The sequence below is a fragment of the Protopterus annectens genome, chromosome 3.part1, assembly GCF_019279795.1.
Source record: "Protopterus annectens isolate FY-2018-M chromosome 3.part1, PAN1.0, whole genome shotgun sequence".
Classification (NCBI taxonomy): Eukaryota; Metazoa; Chordata; order Ceratodontiformes; family Protopteridae; genus Protopterus; species Protopterus annectens.
Genome location: NC_056732.1, coordinates 1358047626 through 1358061504, shown reverse-complemented (window position 1 = coordinate 1358061504; position 13879 = coordinate 1358047626).

The following is a 13879-nucleotide window of genomic DNA, read 5'->3' as shown; positions in this document are numbered from 1 at the left end:
TGGCAAGCCTCTATACTGTAAGGTAATGTGAATCATTTTTATTATTAACTTTCTCTTTTCCTTTTTATATTTACTTCTTCTAATTACATATAGTACTAAGTATTTAAATAACATTCTTTTTCTCTCTCTTATTTCTTCCTATTCTTTTTTGTTACCAAATGTTCCTTTTCTCTCTTTTCCCCATTGTAAGTACTTTACATACTTTTCCCTTTTAAATAACTGCAAATGATGTATGTCTTCTAATTCTTCAGTAATAGTATAATTTGATTTAATACCAAAGTGCATTTTTTTCTAGTGGGTCAGTGGTGGGGTAACAAGGTGTTTCTGATTAGTGTTTCTAACTAGATGCTTTAGACTCTTTGTTTAGATGCATTTAAACATTAATACAGTACATTAATGGTATTTTATACCTAGCTAAATATAAATTTTATATATACACACACACACACACACACACACACACACACACACACACACACACACACACACACACACACACACACACACACTAGGTTCCTTTTTTCTTTTCTCTCTCTGGCCTGGTTAACTGGTGGGTAAATGATTGAAATTTATAATATGCTTTCTGATTTGAGGCAGCTGTTGTTACTTCTAAATAGCTGTTTTAATATGAAAGGGTTAATTTTTTCATGATGTTGATGTTTTGTGAGGAAACTGTTGGTCTGTGTGACTGTTCTCATTGTGGAGATTCATGACATGCACTGACAAGGCAGCTTGAGTGTTTTTTTTTTTTTTTTTTGCTTTCTGTAAACTTTAAAAGCTTCTATTTATTTATTTATTTATTTATTTAAATTTGTTGACCGGGAGTGTCCAACTGGACGTGGGTCCATTTTCAGCAGAGGCCCGGGGAGGAAAGCTCCACAGTAAAATAAACACAGTAGTTACATTGGATTATAGTGATTAACAATTTAACATAGATTATTATTATATATTCAACAGATGAAGAAAATAGTACATCAGTAGACAAAATGGTTAAATCCTTTTAGACATATCTGAATCTACATATTAGAGGTGTTAAAAGAGAGGTAGTAGTTGGATGGGGTGGGTGATGGTTTAGTGGAGTTTTTGCATAAGCCAGCATGTTTTAGGTGCTTTTAATAAAGTTTTGAAGTAGTGCATGATACGGAGGTAATTGTGGGTGGGGTGAGTTCCATAATTTGGCTATGGTGCAAGAGAATAGTGCTTCACCAGCAGAGTTATTGGCTTTAGTGATCTGCAAGTGATTTTGTTTGCTGGATCTTAGTGGTCTGGTGGTGCGATAGGGTTGGAGTAGATTCTGGAGGGATGGGACATTTAGTGGATGGTTTACTAGTTTGTGGGCGAGTGAGAGTTGATACCACTGAAGGAGGTGAGGGAGTTCAAGCCAGCCCAGTTCAGCAAGTGAGACAGTGGTGACTACGGTGGGATGCCCCTGTGGCTAATTTTATGATTTTGTTGTAGCAGGTCTCTAGCTTGTTTAGATCACATTGCCTTAGGTTGGTATATACTGGAGAGGCATAAAGTAAGGTGGAGATAAGGTGGGAAATTGCTATTGAAATCTTTGCTGCTTTGGTGAGAAGTTGTTTATTTCTGTATAATGCTCCTAGTTTTTTGTGGACTTTTTTATGGTCATGGATATGTGAATGTCAAATTTTAGTTTATTGTCTATTTCCACTCCTAGCAATTTGGTGTGTTCAGTTGGGTATATAGTGGTGTTGTCTTTTGCTGTGATGTTAAAGTGAGAGTTGTTTTGAGTATGTTTGATGGGTTGGAAGATGAGTAGTTTAGTTTTGTTTGGGTTGAGTATTAATTGGGCATCGGATAACCATGTTTCAACAGAGGAAATGGCTTCCTGTGTGACTTTTTGCAGTTTGGGTAGGGACTGGGCTGAGCAGATGATGGTAGAGTCATCTGCGTATTGGATGAGTGTGCCATGTTTGGTGGCAGAAGCTAAATTATTGGTGTAAACAGAGAAAAGTAGGGGTCCAAGGATGGATCCTTGGGGAACCCCTATGGAGACAGGTAGTTGGGAGATATGTCATTCTGCCATACAACGGATTGTTGGCGGTCAGACAGGTAACTCTGAAACCAGTTGGTGACTGATTGTGAGAAGGATAGGTTATTGAGGACAGAGATAAGTTGTTTGTGTGGGACCATGTCAAATGCTTTAGATAGGTCTAGGAAAGTAGCAGAGGAGAGATGGCCATTGTTTTTATGCTGAAGGACAGTGTTTGTAAAGGAGAGTAAGGCAGTGGTGGTGCTATGGTTTGGTCGGAAACCATGCTGAGTACTGGAAAGGAGGTTGTTAGTAAGGAGGTAGTGTGAGACCTGAGAGTGTATGCATCTCTCTAGTATTTTGGAGAGTGGAGAGAGAATAGCTATGGGGTGTAATTGGTTAGTTCTGCAGAGGGTCCGCCTTTGTGGAGGGAATTATATGTGAGACTTTCCACAATGTGGGAACGTAACTTTCTGACAGAGATCGGTTAATCAAGATGGATACTGGGTAGGCCAGAGCATCAGCTGCGATTTGTAGGTATTCACTTGGGAGGTTGTCTGCTGCTAATTTGGTGGGTTTAAGTTTAGTTAAGTTTTTTTATGTTGGAGGTAGGTACAGGAGAAAAAGAGAAGGCAGTGGGGAGATTACTAGTTGAAGGTGTGGGTTGGAGGGGGTTGTGTTGTTTAGCTAGTGATAGTATGGTTTGGGTGAAGTGTGTGTTGAATGAGGTAGCAATATTTTCTGAGGAGTGAGGGATGTTAGGAGGAGGGGTACTGACTTTACCTGGGTAGAGGATGGAGTTTATGGAGGACCAGAATTGTTTGGGGCTGTGTTGTGAGGAGTCTAGGGCAGACTGGTAGTATTGGAATTTGTCCCGCTTTATTAGCTTTTTGACTCTATTGCATAGTTCTAGGAATTTCTGTCTAGGTGCGGGGGTTTTGGTTTTGCGCCAGTGCTCCCAGGCTTTATCCCTGTTTTTCATTTCTGACTTAGTGGTTTTCTGTAGCCATGGGGAGGGTTGTGCTTTGGTTCTGGAAAATCTTATGGGGGCATGGTAATTAAGGATGTTCAGGAAGGTAGTATTAAAAGATTCAACTGCGTCATCTAGACTGGGGTACTTTAGAACATGCCAGTTACATTCTTTGAGGGATGAGATGAATGTGAGTGGGTTAAAGTTTATTTTTTACGTATTTGACGATAGATGACAGGTTTAGCTTGGTACAGGTATTTTTTGAGTAGGAATGTTGGGGAGTGATCACTGAGGCTATCTGATAAGCAGCCTGTTATATATGACTGGGGTTCTTACTGACTAGTATCCAATCCAGGGTAGAGTGCTTGCTGGAGTTTTTATTTATCCTTGTTGGTGACTGGACTAGTTGGGTGAAGCCATGAAGGTGTACATGATGGGTTGGATTGTTGCCAGAACAGGATTGCCAGTCAATATTGAAATCACCTAAGATGATAGTTTCTTGGGGGAGATGGTGGGTAGACCAGCTGAGGAGGTTTTCTAGTGGAGGGATGTTTTGGCCAGGTGGGAAGTAGCATCCAATTATGTTGATGGTTTTGTTTCGGTTAATTTTGAGGTTGGTATATATTATTTCTTCATTGCCTATTTGTGGAGCTGATGATTTTAAGATCTGGATGTTTAGATGTTGTTTAAATATTACAGCTACACCACCTCCTTTTTGTTTAGCCGGTCTACTCTTAGTATGCCGTAACCTGTAGGGAGTATTTGCTCACTGGTAATGTGAGGTTTTAGCCAGGTTTCTGTCAGGACGACTATATCTGGGGAGTATAAGTCTATGGTGGCATGGAGTTCATGGACTTTGTTGTATATACTTCTAATATTTAGGCTTAGTAGAAGGAAGTCACTTGGCTTTCTATTGGCTGTAATATGGGAGAAGTTGTGGTTTCTAGTCTGATTATGAGGATTGGGGTTGGAGATGGTAGGGCCAGGGTTGGGGTGGATGTTTCCACTTAGGGCTAGTTTTGATATGCATGAGATTATTAGTTTTCTCAGTTTTTGAATGTGTTTGTTTATAAGGGAAATTTTATGATTGTTCTCTGTGGGTAATAGGTATGGTGGGAGGGTTACTATGTTAAGTTGTAGGGATGCTTTACGTTTGAGTAATATAGTTGGTAGAATATGTGGGGTGCATAGGGATGGTTCTTGAGCTGGTGGGAGGAGCTGAGTATGGGTGAGACATGGGTGGTGGTGTGAGTAGTAGTACAGTGGTAGTGGTTGAGTGGGGCAATGATGGAGCTTTGGTAGGATGTAAGATATGCAAGGAGAGTGCATGCAGTGAGCAAAGGAAAGGTATGCTTGTACATGTCAGTTGAGGAGGTGTGATAGTAGAGGGAATATGGAGGAGGTAGTGTTGGGTTAGCGCTGTGGTTGGTTATTGGAAAGATGGGAGGGGTTTGAGTGCAATAAAGGTGGGACCACTGGGGCGGAGGGAATAGGGGCAGGGCGGGAGCGGGTAGAGACCCTGTTAGGTTCCTGTATGAGGGGCTGGAAACAATCACAAAGCAAGACAAGTATGTGTTAAGAACAATCACAAATGACCAAGGACTGCTCTGAAACTGTAAGTCTTGTCTTAATTGCTCAGGTGGAAAACCAGGATAACCTTGTATCAGTAGGCTACTGTGGTATAGTTTAAATAAACAAACACACAGTATTGATCAGTTATGGATACTATTTGCTAACAGAAGGGAATAAGAGAAAGTGGAAGATGTGTGTGGTGGTGGTAGTGGTGGGGGGGGGCTGCTTACAGCCAAAGCACAGTGCTCTCCAGGGGAAAATGAAGATTGGCTTAAACAGTTAGACACATACTCAAAGTTAACTGTAGCTGTTTGCAGACAGTTCAGACCCGGACTGCACTTTTCTTATAGGAATGTTAAAGGTGGTACCGCAGTTGAATATTTAAGAGTGGGGTTAGGTCTAGAAAAGAAGAGTACAGAGAAGAGTAAGCACTTTTGAGATAGTAAATATATATTATAAAGATTATAAAAAACTCACTGAGCAAATAGCTACCACATGCAATGTCCTGGACCACTACTTAGTATATGCAGATACTGAGCCAATTGGAAGAACATTAGAAAACAAAAAACAGACAGTTATGCAGCCACAGATAAAAATATAGCGAGCAGCAATCTGTCGTGGTTCTCTAATGTGATTCTATCCACCAGTAACAGCACAAACTTATAGAAATAATGTAGACACCAGTATGAGCTGTCTACACACAACACTATTACATGAATAACATTAGTGAACAAGGTGCAGCTATGCAAATAGACCATACATACTATTATACTAGTAACAACTTGGTGCATGCCATAGTAACATCAAAAATAAAGCATAAAACATATTAGATGTCTAACACAATTCAACATAAACATATACAGTTGTAAAATGTCTAATACAATTCAACATAAATAGGCATTTACAGTTGTAAAACACTTACTGGAGAGACACTGAGCCTTCATGGGGCCTGTAGCAGAGTGGATAGATATAAATATAAAGATATAAAATAGATATATAGTTCTAGATATAAATTTCCCACCAACAATGCTTTTTTTCTTTACTAGAGACAACTTCTGTTGTGCATGAGCCAATTTAGATACTTTTTAACAAGTTTATGAAGCTGCAGCTTGAGGAAACAGCAGTGATGACATCATTTGACCTTTTGAACTTGTTAAATGGTTGTACTTTTTTCTCTTTAAATTCGGTTATCCTTCACTAGATACTATAAATGGTAAATAATTTGTTCTGATAAAAGTGTTTAAATCCTTTGAAAATGCCTATGCTCTCTTATAGATGCATACATTCTGCAGATTCAATGACACTATTAGTAACTAAATGACATCAAGTGAACTAGGACCTGCATTAGAAAGCTCATTATGCATATTAACATCAGACTTATGCTATATAACTAAACCTTTAGTAACTAAACAGAGGGTTGTGAGGCCCCATTTTTTTCTCTCTCTCTCTCTCCCCCCTTCCTGATGAAAGACGTTGACATAGATATTGCTAATACATATGACTAATATGTGTATAATTGTAAAATGTAATAGTTATGTTGCAATTAATATATATATATATATATATATATATATATATATATATATTATTATTATTATATATTCAACAGATCCTTACATGACAATGTTAGATAGATGACTGACAAAAATGGTTAAATCATTTGATGTTTCTTGAAAAGTCTTGCAAATATTGACAATCTTCTTAACCTTCAGCTCCTAATGTTTAGACATACTTTGATCTGATGTGTATTTCTGGCATATCTACATATTAGAGGTGTTATTATCATATGTGACATATTCATATAGCTTCAGATATATTGGACATTCTCATTCTAATGTATATTTCGTGGATTCAGATTTCTTTAGATGCTTTCATAATGCTTTTCTTTTTTGTTTTTATACTTTATTCTAATCAGAGATGGATAAGTTATGTCATTTGGTGGATGGATGGTTTAGTTAAGTGTTTAACTAAACCAGAAACTTTATGTTTCATGTATGTGTTTGTAAATAGTTTTGGGTTTTGAAAGTAGTACTTAATACATGTTATGCATCCATGATAAGTAAGTTTTCAGTAGATTTCAAGTCAACACGGAAGAAAGGTCTTTCAGTTAGTAATAACATACACATTATAGTCAATGCCTTATAAATGTTTATCATTAAATATTAATGGTTTGAACAATAATGTCAAAAGAGCTGGTTTGCTTAAATATATCAAAATGCATAAAGCCCAGATCATCTTTTTACAGGAAACTCATCTATTAAAAAAAGATCTACAAAAATACTCATTCAATAGCTATACCATTCTGGCAGATTCATGTTTTAAGACTAAGAGAAAGGGCACTCTTATTCTGTGGAAAAATACTTATACTATGCCAAGAATTATAGATACAATCTCAGATAAAGATGGGATGCTAAGCATGGTTATTTTGGAAATCAGTAGGAAGTATTATACTTTGATTAATACATACTGGACACCAGGACTGAGTACTAAATATGTTGACAAATATCTGGACCTGATTACTTTAAATGCAAAAGAGGAAATTATAGCAACAAGTGATTTTAACTGCCTATTATCAGACAATGATACTTCTAAAAATGGTAAAATAAAACTAACATCTCAAGCCAAGAAGTTAAATGACTACACACCAGATGGACCTTAAAGATGTACATGGTCTAAGAGAACATTATTCCTTATTCTATACTCACTATTCCTACTGGTTTGATACACAAACAAACATTGATAAGGTCTTTTTAACAAATAATATATACTCTAAAATAAGTGACATGTCTGTAATGCCTTGTTCACTTTCGGACCATAATGCTATAAACTTTACATTAACTGCACATACAGATGATTTAAGATTTCTACAGAGAATTCCTGCGTACATAACTAAGTTAAATGATTTTAGGGAATGGATAATGAAAGAAATAGACATGTTTATGGAAACAAATGATAATGGTGAAGTGACTGATACTATACTGTGGGACACATTTAAAGTTTATATATATGGTAGAATAAAATCTTGGTACCTTAAAAAAGGAGAAAGTAGGACAAAGAACTTTTAAACTTACAAAAAAAAATAGAGAAGATAAAAATGTATGCAAAACCAAATAAAGTAGTACATAAAATTACTAAGTTAAATCAAAAATACTTAGAAGTTCTGAATAAGGTAGCCATAAACCTGAAAAAATTGAAATTACAATCTTATGCTGTAAATCCCAAATATCTATGTAAAATAGCAGTAAGATCCAAAAAAATTAACAATCAAAATCTTATTTATGAGATTAAATATAAACGTGATGGTTCAGTTAAGAGTGCATCTAACTTAATGGATATATTAGAAGTGTTAAAAAACTACTATAAAGATATAAATAACACACCACTTTTGGAGATAGTTAATGTAATAAATACTTTTATTCAAGAAAATATAACTACGAAGGTGTCAATGCAGCAAAACAACATATTAAATAAGCAAATAACACTAACAGAAGTGAAAGAGCAAATAAAAAATGAAAAACATAATAAAGCTCCAGGACTGGATGGAATAATTCCTGAACTATATAAGATTTTTCCTGAATATATAATAAAGAAAATGATGAGTGCCTTTACTATGGTTAAGCAAAAATGTATAATACCCCATCGTGGAAATACTCAGTTATCTCCCCCATATTAAAACAAGGTAAGGACCATAAATCTTGTGATTCATATTGGCCAACTTCGTTACTAAACACTGATTATAACATTTTCATGACAATATTAGCTGATAGGATAAAGAAAATATTATCTAATCTAATACATAATGATCAGACAGGGTTCATTCTTCATAGAAAAGTGCAAGATAACATTATTAAATTACTATCATTAATAGACATAGCATGTAAATACAAAAAAAAAACTATCTATTATCAGCCTAGACATAGAAAATTCTTTTGATCTGTTAGTTGGTCTTATCTACAAAGAATTCTGATTGGTTTTGAATTCTCCTCAGATTTGTCAACTTATTAATGAAAATTAATCTTCCTACTTTCAAGATAAAACCCATCTCAATCTCCTTTATCCAGAAACTAATTCACAAGCTAAAACCCTGTACACCCTCTGATGACAACCTTCCAGCTGAATACCTTCAACTTGCATCCAGAGCAATTGCTCATCCTGTAGCTATTCTCATTAACCGTACCATTTCTGAAAGCACTATCCCTAATCTTTGGAAAATCTCACACATCATTCCCTTACATAAAGGAGGCAACTCTAATGAGTACTCCAACTATAGGCCCATAGCACTACTCTCACCCTTAGCTAAGATCATGGAGAAATGTATCCATCATCAGCTAATAGATTACCTTACTAAAATAACATCCTGGCCAGCTGCCAACATGGCTTTAGACCCTTTCACAGCACCACCACTGCCCTTCTATCTTTCACCAATACTATTAACACCAACCGAACAATAACTACCTCTCATCTGCATCTTCATTGACCAGTCAAAAGCCTTTGACATGGTCAATCACTCCCTACTTATAAATACCCTACAATCCTCTCTCTGGATTCTAATTCTATCCTTTGGTTTAAGTCTTACCTCAGCAACCGAAAACAAGCTGTTTTGTGGCAAAATCACTTGTCTTCATACCTCCCTGTTTTACTAGGAGTTCCTCAAGGCTCTATTTTAGGACCCTTCTTCTCTGTTCATTAATGATCTTCATGTAGCTATTCCTCAATCCACCTGCATACAGTATGCTGTTGATTCTACTATCATCTGTTCTGCAAAGTCTCTTCCTGAGCTGAAATCTCTAAGCCAAACTGTCTTCTCCATAGTAGAATCTTGGTTCCAAAACCGGTGCTTACTCTTGAATGCCAAAAACAAATTACTTGATTACTCCTAACAACAAGACACCTCCCATACACTTCTCCATCCTAGCTAGTAATGGAACCCTTATATCACCTGATCTGACCTGTAAGTTATTAGGAGTTACAATAGACAATAAACTCACTTTTGACAATCATATTAATAACACCATTAAGTCCGTTAATAGAAAATTAGGCTCCTTGTATAGGATAAGACCCTTCCTCACCCCAAAAGCAAGAACTATCGCTGGGCACTTTCATTTACTCTCTACCCTCCTCTATGCTTCTCCCATTTACACCAATTTAAAGCAAAACAATCTCAACAAACTTACCAAAGCCTACAACAGTATTGCAAGGTTTGTAACTGGTAAGCCCTACAGAACCCATCACTGCATTAACCTACATCAGCTAGACTGGCTTGAACTGCAAAATGCACTGCTACTCTCTCAACTAACTACTGCTCACAAAATCTTCTACCTTCCTAACAACACACCTACACTAAACAATCTTATAACACCCTATAATAATCTTCATTCCCTACGCTCCTCGAATAAACTCCTAGCTTATATACCCAAATCTAACAACTTAGCTGGTGACTCCTTATTCTCCACCACCACAGGTAAGCAATGGAACATGCTGCCACCCAACCTTACCTCTATTTCCTCTTTTCCCTCTTCAAACTTAATCTTAAAATCACCTAAAACTACAATGGTTATGCCCTTGCTGTAACCCTGACTAATATTCTACTATTAGCCTATAACCTATCTTCTCTCTCTTCCTTTACATTACTACTCTGCCAACAAATGTTATGTAAATGTTATCTTCCACATTTTTAACCCGATGGTTTACTTTAAAATGTTACATTAATTCCTTCCTATTGTATGTGGCATTGCCTCTGATTGCTTTTTTTTCTATATTATTATTAAGTATGTGGAGCTTTTCTCCCCGGGCCTCTACTGAAAATGGAAATATCTCCAGCTAGACTAGCCCGGTCAACAAATGTAAAATAAAATAAATAAATAAAATAATAAATAAAATTTATAGTGGGGCACAAGCTTATGTGAAAATTGGATCATGTCTATCCTCACCACTTGAAATTGTCAAGGGAACTAGACAAGGTTGTCCTTTGTCACCATTATTATTTGCTCTTTCAATGGAACCTTTTACTACATATATCAGAAACAAGCAAAATATAAAAGGATTTCAAATTAATAATCTTTATAAACTTTCTTTTAGTTTTACAGCTGTCTGAAAGGGTGCATTAGGTTTCAATACACCTACCATTTATCATAAATACATGCATGCAATATATATATATATATATATATATATATATATATATATATATATATATATAATTTAAAGTGATTTACCTGTAATTTATAACTTACCTAAGGACCACAGCATGTGGTGCACAAACAGACAAACAGTCATTTTCAGATTCATCTTCTTTAGAAAAATGGTTTTAAAATCTGAATTTTACTTACACTGATTTATTCATTTTACATTTGTTGACTGGGAAAGTCCAACTAGACACAGGTCCTTTTTCAGTGGAGGCCCCGGAGAAAAGCTCCACTTTATGAACAGTACATAGGACAATAACACAGCAATATACATTATATTGCAGTATATATATGAATTATACATAACTGCTGCCACCCGTCCTATCTGGATGCAATAGATGAGATATCATGGGTTCTGTTCAAGCAGCTTTATTATGTACAAAGACAAGCACATCAGAAATGAGGCTTAATAACTTTAACTTAAATAGACTTATAAACAAACTAGCTGTTACATTCATGCATGTTCTCTCTCTGGCTGCATTCACAAAATGGCACAGAACCTAGCATGTGCTGACTAAATGTAAAAAACACTTAATTTTTGTCAAGAAATTTACTGCATCAACCTTTTCCTAATTACTGATACACCATCTACATAGAAAGTAGACAGCCTTAATTCCACTTGATCAGTTTGCTTTTTTGAATGACCCTTCTTTATAACTTTTGAAGTTTACCTGATTTGCAAAACTTTTGAAAATGTTTCCAATTTTTACACTTATGGCATTGCTGACCAAATGTTAAGCATTTCTCTCTTTTAGACTCATGATTTGCACCACAATTGCGACAGTTAACGATAAAGCTGGATTTGGGTTTTGCTGACTCATACCTGTACTGTACTGAGCATGCTCCTTTAACTGAACTAGTCTTAGAACTTGCTGGAAACTACATGGTTTCCCTGGTTGACCTGCAGGGCTGTGGCTGCCATGTTCTTAGGCCTGCTTTTGCTTGCCACATGTTGCATACTCTCTACATTTGCTCTGGAGCTGCTGAAACCATACTTGGGTGGCTTTCTGTAACTTCATGGATATGGCAAATCTCAATAGCTTTATTCAACATCAAATCACTGTCATGAAGTAAAATATTTTTCGCTGCAGCATTGTTAATACCACACACAAGCCTGTCCTTTATCAACTCATCTTTTAAATAAAAAAAACACACATTTTAGCTTTGTTTCTCAGGTCAGTTATATAAGCTGCAAAATTTTCCCCTGGTTTCTGATCTCTTGTGTAAAACAAATGCCTCTCTAATGTAATATTCATCTGGGGGTTACACATTTCCCTGAATTTACACTTCAAACACTCAGGGTCTTCCCTTGATTCTGCCTGTACAACAATATGATGATTTTCACCTTCTACCTCATACACTGCTGGTGTATACACAAATGAACCCTCTCTTTCAATGGCCTCTGACCCAGCTAGGTATAGCAAAATGAATGCCCTAGTGTGTGCATCTTTGTCAGAATAAACTGCTTATATAAAACATTGTACACTTGGTCAGATGTTCTCCAGTTCTCTGCATTATTCTGATCAAACACAAGTGGTGAGGGCTTTTGAAACCCATCTGCCATATTAACACATATCAGTGAAGGCTTTTGCAAATATGCACAAACATACACGCATACACATATGCCTGAAATTTATGCCAGTACTTGTAACTTTGCCCAGTAGCACAACAAGCCTCTGAATAATTGAACTTTGCAAGATAAGTCTCTCGGGCACTGTACTGTGTGAATGAACTGGGCATAAGAAGCTCAGAGTAAGAAACATTTTGAAGTACTATAATTGCACTTTGTGAATAAACAGTACACAGCGAGCTGAAACTTCCCCAAAATGGCTGTATTTGCTGAATAACTTTTTACAGTGCAAGAAACACTCTGTAATGTTGGCACTTTGTGAATAAACACACCCAGCACAAGAAACTTTTCGAAATGGCTGTATTTGACTGCACTTTGCAAAATAGTTGCACTTTGCACACTGATACACTCTTTGAAATAAATGCACAGTAATAAGCACACACTGTACATACTTTAAGATACTTTGAATAACTCTAGTTATCCCTTTATTACAAGAAGTAGTAGTTATGCCAAAACACAGCACTTTGCCAAAAAACATGCATTCGCCTTGCTTTATTTATGCTTAATGTGAGCTTTTTGCCCTTATTATATTCATTTTGCTTGTTTAATTTTTTTACATGCCCAATGTACTTTTCTTGTGCTCGTTTTACTCTAAACATGCCCATTTTGCTTTAAATATGCATATTTTACTCTAAACACATTCTTTTTGCTTTAAACATACTCGTTTTGCAACTCTGATGTAATTTCTAATCTCTTATGTGCTTTTCTGATGGTTGTTTTTTTAAAATATCTTAATCTTAAACATTTTGTGGCTTTTGCTTGTAGTTTGTGCCCTTGTAATGCCCCATTTTATCTTTTTTATATAATAAACTGCTTTTGCAAGCTTTCATTATCTTTGGTTATTTTCTGGCTCTTTTTCGTGCTTGTTTCTCTTAGTTTAACTTCACTGTTATCTCTGCACTTCATAGCTCTGGAAAGCAGCCTCTGGAATCCCGGTACTGACACCATGTCACTCGTCCTATCTGGATACAATAGATGAGACTTCATGGGTTCTGTTCAAGCAGCTTTATTATGTACAAACACATCAGAAATGAGGCTTAATAACTTTAACTTAAATAGACTTATAAACAACCTATTACATTCATGCATGTTCTCTCTCTGGCTGCATTAAAAAAAAAACAGAGAACCTAGCATGTGCTGACTATTTATATGCACGTTCAGTCTTTGGAATGCTTCTTAAAGACACAGCACACTACTCATTCTACAACTGCTAATACTTACAATTTACAGTTCTTGATAAACATACAATTTAACAAATTCAAATGAAGGAACTGTGATATAGAAGAGTGTGTAAATTCTGAGCAGCACATACTTATCAAGTGTACGAGAGGTATAGAACAAGACAGAGATATGTAGACTAGTTCCAGTATAAAAGAGTCAGAGAATCCAACCAGAGACATTAGATGAACATTGTTTGTTTGTACAAGGGGATTAGTGTCACCTTGACTATGTGAGTGCTAAAAGAGGTGATAAAGAATGAAAAACACTCATTGATAGGATGGTTAGGTCACAGCTGACTAGGGAAGAAG